Source organism: Neofelis nebulosa, chromosome 2 (assembly GCF_028018385.1).
Source record: "Neofelis nebulosa isolate mNeoNeb1 chromosome 2, mNeoNeb1.pri, whole genome shotgun sequence".
NCBI classification, from domain to species: domain Eukaryota; kingdom Metazoa; phylum Chordata; class Mammalia; order Carnivora; family Felidae; genus Neofelis; species Neofelis nebulosa.
In genome coordinates, this window is record NC_080783.1 from 200,879,721 (window position 1) to 200,886,560 (window position 6,840).

General features: G+C 46.3%; 1 long non-coding RNA gene and 4 other non-coding genes across 5 annotated transcripts; all 5 read left to right on the plus strand.

The window, feature by feature from the left end:
- The first annotated feature begins 3,819 nt into the window (after positions 1 to 3,819).
- LOC131505157 (uncharacterized) lies at positions 3,820 to 6,778 on the plus strand. Its single transcript, XR_009258293.1, has 5 exons — positions 3,820 to 4,162; positions 5,189 to 5,287; positions 5,577 to 5,653; positions 6,004 to 6,054; positions 6,652 to 6,778. It is a non-coding gene; the product is annotated as an uncharacterized LOC131505157 (long non-coding RNA).
- On the plus strand, positions 4,694 to 4,828 carry LOC131505885 (small nucleolar RNA SNORA16B/SNORA16A family). Its single transcript, XR_009258638.1, has one exon. It is a non-coding gene; the product is annotated as a small nucleolar RNA SNORA16B/SNORA16A family (small nucleolar RNA).
- Positions 5,321 to 5,451, plus strand: LOC131505901 (small nucleolar RNA SNORA44). Its single transcript, XR_009258653.1, has one exon. It is a non-coding gene; the product is annotated as a small nucleolar RNA SNORA44 (small nucleolar RNA).
- On the plus strand, positions 5,681 to 5,813 carry LOC131505902 (small nucleolar RNA SNORA61). The gene has a single exon (XR_009258654.1). It is a non-coding gene; the product is annotated as a small nucleolar RNA SNORA61 (small nucleolar RNA).
- Positions 6,507 to 6,580, plus strand: LOC131505914 (small nucleolar RNA SNORD99). The gene has a single exon (XR_009258666.1). It is a non-coding gene; the product is annotated as a small nucleolar RNA SNORD99 (small nucleolar RNA).
- Positions 6,779 to 6,840: the final 62 nt, after the last annotated feature.

Genomic DNA, 6,840 nt, shown 5'->3' on the forward strand with positions numbered 1-6,840 from the left:
GTGGGTGATGAGGGCAGAGAGGAGGAGGAGCCAAATCATGTGGCTTCAGAGGCCATTATGGAACTTCAGCTTTTATTCCAAATGTGTTGCAAAATCAGTGGAGATTTTTGAGCAGCTGAATAATAGGACGTAAATTTTTTCTTGGTTATGGTTTTTATTTTTACATCTTTATTGAGGTATAATTTGCACACAGTAGACCATACATATTATAGCGTACAATGTGATGAGTTTTTTTTTTTTTTCCAACATTTTTTATTTATTTTTGGGACAGAGAGAGACAGAGCATGAACGGGGGAGGGGCAGAGAGAGAGGGAGACACAGAATCGGAAACAGGCTCCAGGCTCCGAGCCATCAGCCCAGAGCCTGACGCGGGGCTCGAACTCACGGCCGCGAGATCGTGACCTGGCTGAAGTCGGACGCTTAACCGACTGCGCCACCCAGGCGCCCCTGTGATGAGTTTTGATGCACATGTACATCCACGAAACCATTACCACAACCATGTATCATGCCAAAAAGTTTCCCCATGTCCATTTTTAATTCTCCTAACTGTCCCCCCACCTGAGAGTTACTTTTTTGAAATTTTTAAATGTCTACTTTTTTAAGGGTGGGGGGGGGGGAGCAGAGAGAGAACAAGACGGAGAATCTGAAGCAGGCTCCACGCTGTCAGCACAGAGGCTGACGTGGGGCTCAAACCCATGAACCATGAGATCATGACCTGAGCCAAAGTCAGACACTCAACCAACTGAGCCACTCAGGTGGCCCCCCCTACTGAGAGTTTTAATTTTGATGAAATGTAACTTATTAATTCAATATTGTACTGGAGGTCCTAGCCAATATTAAAAGGCAAGAAAAAGAAAGAAAAGGCATCCAGGTTGGAAAAGGAAGAAGTAAACCTGTCTTTTTATTCACAGACTTGTGAAAAATCTTAAGGAACTTACAAAAGAGGTGCTAAAACTAATACAGGAGTTTAGCAAGGATATGTTAATATGCAAAAATTAATTCTATATATACTAGCAATGACCATTTAGAATTTGAAATCAAAAATGCCATCTACAATGGCATCAGAAATATGAAAGACTTAGGGATAAATTTGACAAAAGATACATAAGATCTGTACACTGAAAATTAAAAAACACTGTTGAGAAAAATTAAAGATGACTTAAATAAATGGAGAGGTATACCATACTCATGGATGAGAGGACTCAAGATTGTTGTCAGGGGCACCTGAATGGCTCAGTCAGTTGAGCGTCCGACTTCAGGTCATTGTTCTTGAGTCAAGCCCCACATGGGGCTCGCTGCTGTCAGCCTGTCAGCGCAGAGTCCACTTTGGATCTTCTGTCCCCCTCTTCTGCCCCTCCCTTGCTTGCACTTTCCCAAAAATAAATAAATATTTAAAAAAAAAGATTGTTATCAGTTCTCCCCAAATTAAGTCTACAGATTCAATGCAATTCCAACCAAATCCCAGTAGGCTTTTATTTTTATATTTTAGAGAGCATGCAAGAGGAGGAGAGGGCAGAGGGAGGGAGGGAGAAAGGGGGGGGGGGGAGAGAGAGAGAGAGAGAGAGAGGAGAATCTTAAGCAGGCTCCACACTCAGCACAGAGCCTGATTTGGGGCTTGATCTCATGACCCTGGGATCATGACCTGAGCCAAAATCAAGGGTCCAATGCTCAACGGCCTGAGCCATCCAGGCACCCTCCAGCCAGTAGGGTTTTTTTTTTTTTTTTTTAACGTTTATTTATTTTTGAGACAGAGAGAGACAGAGCATGAATGGGGGAGGGTCAGAGAGAGGGAGACACAGAATCTGAAACAGGCTCCAGGCTCTGAGCTGTCAGCACAGAGCCCGACGCGGGGCTCGAACTCACGAACTGCAAGATCATGACCTGAGCCGAAGTCGGCTGCTTAACCAACTGAGCCACCCAGGCGCCCCAGCCAGTAGGGTTTTTAAAAAATACAAATTAGAGGCTCCAGTCATGATCTGTTCAAGCCCCGCATTGCGCTCTCTGCTGTCAGTACAGAGGTCACTTCAGATCTTCTGTCTCCCTCTCTCTCTCTGCCCCTCTTCCATGTATGCAAGCACGCTCTCTGAAAAATAAACATTAGAAAAAATACAAAATTAGCTGATACTAAAATTTACATGGAAATGCAAAGACTGAACAGCTGAAACAATTTTGAAAAAGAACAAAGTTGTATGACTTATAGTACCCTATTTCAAAACTTATTAAAAAGCTACAGTAATCTGGACAGTGTAGGATTGAGTACAGAAACAGACCTACACATACGGTTAACTGATTTTTACAAAGGTGTCAAACCAATTAGATGGATAATCTTTTTCAACAAATGAAGATGGAACAACTGGAGAGCCATATGCAGTAAATAAGCAAACTTTGACTCTTACACCATACGCAAAAAATTAACTAAAAAATGAATCCTAGATCTAACTGTAAGAGCTAAGACTCTTAAACTTCCAGATGAAAACAGAGGGGAAAATCTTTAACACTTTTAAGTTAGGCAAAGATTTTTAAAATGGGACACAGAAAGCACAAAGCATAAAAGAAAGCAAATGGACACGCTAGACTTCATCAAAATGAAAACCTTGTGTTCTTTACACACCATTGGCTGGTTGTTGAGACCAGACTATAGGGGAGAATGGTAGAATCAGGGAGACTAATTAGGAGGCTACTGTGATTGTCAGCCGGCAATGATAGCATCAGTGGAGGTGGTAAGAAATGGTCAGATTCCTGTCACATCTCAAAGGTGGAGAATGTAGGATTTGCTGATGGATTTTAAGTGGGATGATAGAGAAAGAGGAGTCCAGGATCACTCCAAGGATTTGCTGAGATTGGGAAGAGCAGGTATGGAGGAGGAAAGGCTATGTTCTGAGAAGCCTATTTATTAGATAGCCAAGTGTAGAAGTTCGGGGACGCTGCAGGATACAAGGTCTGGAGCTCAGAAAAGTAAGGCTGGAGAAACTCATTTGGAAGTCACCAGGAAGTTTCTTGCCTCCTTACAGTCTGTTGTTTTCTCTATTAAATGAGAACAATAGTAGTACCTCCTTTTTAATGAGTATATTAAGGATAAAAATTAACGAATAGAGCAAGCACAGAACACGTATTTAATTCTTGACAACTTCTTGTTTTTACATTGACGTTTATTCATTCCATGGACAAAACATGTACATGGCACAGCGATTCTGAGCGTGGTCTCTGCCGTGGACTCGTGGATTCAGGCCCTTCCCTCGTTAGTTACCTGGGTGATGCATCCCTCAGTTTTCTGATCTGTAAAAAGGGCATAACTACAAACCTACACACAGGGTTGTTGGGGAAACTAGTTGAGATAATCGAGCATAATCTGAGTAAGTGCTCGGCAAAGTTACTTATCTATTAGCGGAAAATGAACAAATAATGCATTCATCTTCTGAGTAAATCGGTCGCGTCTTCCTTGCTGAGAAACCCTCCCAAAGGGCCACGCCCCCAGAAGTGCTCGCAGAGCGCCTCTCCACACCCATCCGGTGGCTGCTCCTCGGTCGGCCCGCCGCGGTCGGAGCCCAGCCCTGACGCAGCTCACCGCGTCATTTCCCGACTTTGGATGTCTGACTGAGCTCCAGCGGGGATAGCGAGTCGGCTTCATTTGTGAGCCCAGTGCCGAGTCCCAGACGTTCAGCGAGTGCGGAACACGGGCGGAAGGCTGCTCTCTTCCCGGCAAGAAGGCAGCGACTCCGCACGCGCTTAGAACTCAGAGCCTGACGCGCCTCCCGGCGCTTGAGGGCAGACGGACTACAACTCCCAGAGGTCTGCGCGGGCGCGTTGCCGCAGTGGTCGGGCGCGGCCGCCAAGGGCGAGGCCTATAAAAGCCCTCTCCCAACGCTCCGACGTCCCTTTTCCCAGCCGCCGTGCAGGTGTCGCTTCGTGCGCCGCTGTCTCAGACCTGCTGCAAGTCACGCGCATTCTTCCACTTACCCTACTGTAGCTTGGCCGCCACCGGCCCCTCACTCGCCCGGGCTGCCTCCCGAGGCTGAGGGATGTTGAGCGCGGCTTTCAGTTGCCGGGCCTCCCGGCCTGCTGGGACCGAGGTCCAGAAGGCCTGGTCGGTCGCATGCGCGATGAGAGGGGCCGGACCCCGAGAGGGCCGCTCCTGCTCCCGCCTCGGCCCGCGCTGTGACGGGTGAGTAACGCGGCCAGGCAGCGGGGTGCAGGGCAGTCTTGGGCCTGTACTGGCCTCACTAGGGAGACGCCGCGTGGTGGTGTCAGCGGGATCGGAAACTGAATCGGCCCATTACAGCTACTTATTGGGCGACCTTGGGGAAGTGACTTTACCTGTTATCTGGCTGCAGGACATGTTAAGGAATTCATGCAGGTGGATAAAAAGGGATTTTTGGAGCTCGAGTCCTTTAGAACCTATTTTAAATTCCAGTTTTGTGGCTTTTCTACACTGATTGGCGACTTTCAGTAAATAGCTTAATTTAAAACTGTCCGTAAAACGGATGATAAAATGGTCCTGTAAAGATTAAATGAGACAAAACACTGGTACATAACAAAAATGAAGAAGTTGGGACCTGGTAGTAAGATATCTGTTCTCTTATTTGGTCTCCAGGATGTCTCAATAGGTGAATTTCAGTTACGCAGTAGTGCACAGGATTTACGGGAGTCTGAGGGTTGGACAGCATTTGTGGCGGCCCTGAGACCTAAATTGCCCTGTGGCCCTTATCGAAGCTGCAGCTGCTTCCACATAGCTGCTGTGGTCAAAAAGGAGCCCAGAGTGACAGTTTTCCTTGACGGTCGCCGTTCTGTTTGCTGTAACTGATCTGCAACATATCAGGAAAAGACAATTCCCATGGTACCTGCCATTTCTCCGGTATAGGTGGAATCCTTTATTACAATAGACAGGTTTCCAGAGGCCAACAGAAATGCTCTGTTGATGGGTCTTGCATAGAGTTGCTAGAATAAAACTTCTGAGAAGTAGATTGCTGAGATGAAGAACAAGTATGGAGGGGCAGGCAGTGGGAATGGGTTGGACATGTGTGCTGGGAAAATCTAGTGGCAAGTGGCACAGATCTTAACAGGGCTCTGGGTCACTGCCCTGAAAAGCTTAAGGCATAAGTACCAGGGTCAAAAGCCAGTCAAACATTTTGATTCTCAAGACCAGAAGAAGGGAACAATGTCATTCAGGACAACTGTGTTCTCGTCTTAGTTGTGCCAGATGAAGATTCCAGGATGACTCTGAGGTTGAGCTTTCTGGTGAGGATTCTGTGGTCAGGACTGTGATGGAACACAACCATCTCAGGACCCGGTAGGTTTCTGGGAACTGCCTGGTGGGTCAGTACAGCATGTTTCCAAGGGCTGTGGCCGGTTGTGGCCATGGGATCTCCAACTGCATGCGAGAGCAACCTGGAGAGACTTTGACAGCACAGGTCAGCATAATACCTGCAGCTGCCACTCGCCTTTCCTATAAACGGCTTGGGACCTGGGCTGGAAGCCTTCTAAGTGAGTCCGGGTGTTTTCCATAAACTACCACGTAGATGGTAGATGGGTGTTTCGATCAACTTTTTCGTTTAGAGCTTTCACCCTTTTTTCTGCAGGTTGCCCCCAAGTGTCCTGGCAGTATCTGCTACTGAAGAATCTGAAGTTACCAGGTTGTTGCTGTGCTTTAGATAAGGTAAAGTTAGATGTTGAAGACATCCTGACCCTCCGGTTCCCTTTCCCATCGGATCTGAACACTGGTCTTGGTGGTCGTAAAAGGAGGAAAAAGAACACTGAAACTAGCCTCCCGGTGCTTACCGTCTGGTATATAGCTTGGAGGCTAGTTTCAAACAAGATTTGAATTCTGTTTGATCTCCTCCTCCCCTGTAAAATGGGATAATCTTAGGCCTAAAGGGAGGATGTAGGTGAAGGTCTGGGCAGTTGTAGTGATGGCTGACTTAATACTTCTGAATTTGATCAACATGAATGTCCTTCTTGCTTCTTGGTTGAGTGTGTCCTGTTTTTTTTTTTTTTTTTTTTTTAAAGATCTGTTACCAGTAAAGCTGTCCTTATCTGTGATTATGGATCTATAGTGGGGTAAGTTGGCTACCTAAACTTCACTGTAGCTTCCTTGCAGCGCCAAGCGGTGGAGTGTTGTAAACCCTAAGTAGTGTAGTGAATCATGAGGCAGCCTAGGCCTGTATGAAAGAAAGTCTTAGCTTTTTAATACTGCATCGCTTACACCTATTAGCTCTTCATGGCCAGAAGAGAAAAATGTTTGGTGTGATTTGGTCTCTTAGATTTGCCTATTCTGGCAGGCCAGAAAGAGCACAACGTGCTGTGAGTAGAAAGTACCAGATGCCAAAGCCCTGCACCTTCAGCAGCAAAGGCTGATTGCTTTGAATGTGCAGTCGTGGTTTGAGTTCCTGCTCTGAGGTTTGGGGAAACCTCAAACCGTGGGATCATACTGGCCCCTTTTCTGAAGTGTGGGAGATGGGTTGGGCAGAAACAAGTAGTTCATCTAGTTCAGGGTATGTTTTGTTAGGCTGACTGGTCCAGGATGAAACCTAATCTGAGTGGACATCTATGGATGATAAATGCGGATATGGGACTGAGACCAGTTTGGGAAAAATGTCTGGGTGGCATTAATTAATTGGGGGAATATTAACACACTGGCATACACTTCCTTTTCAGGAGACAGACCTTATGGGAAGAGGCAAGCTAAAAGACAACAGGTTATTTTCGGTGGAAAACCATGACCTCTGTATTTCTGCTAATGCTGGCATGTGGTATGTAAGTGACCAATAAAAGACTTAAAGTATGCTTGTGTCCATATTCTTGATGTCCTTCAAGCTGCTGGTTATTCCCCATTACGGTGTTAAA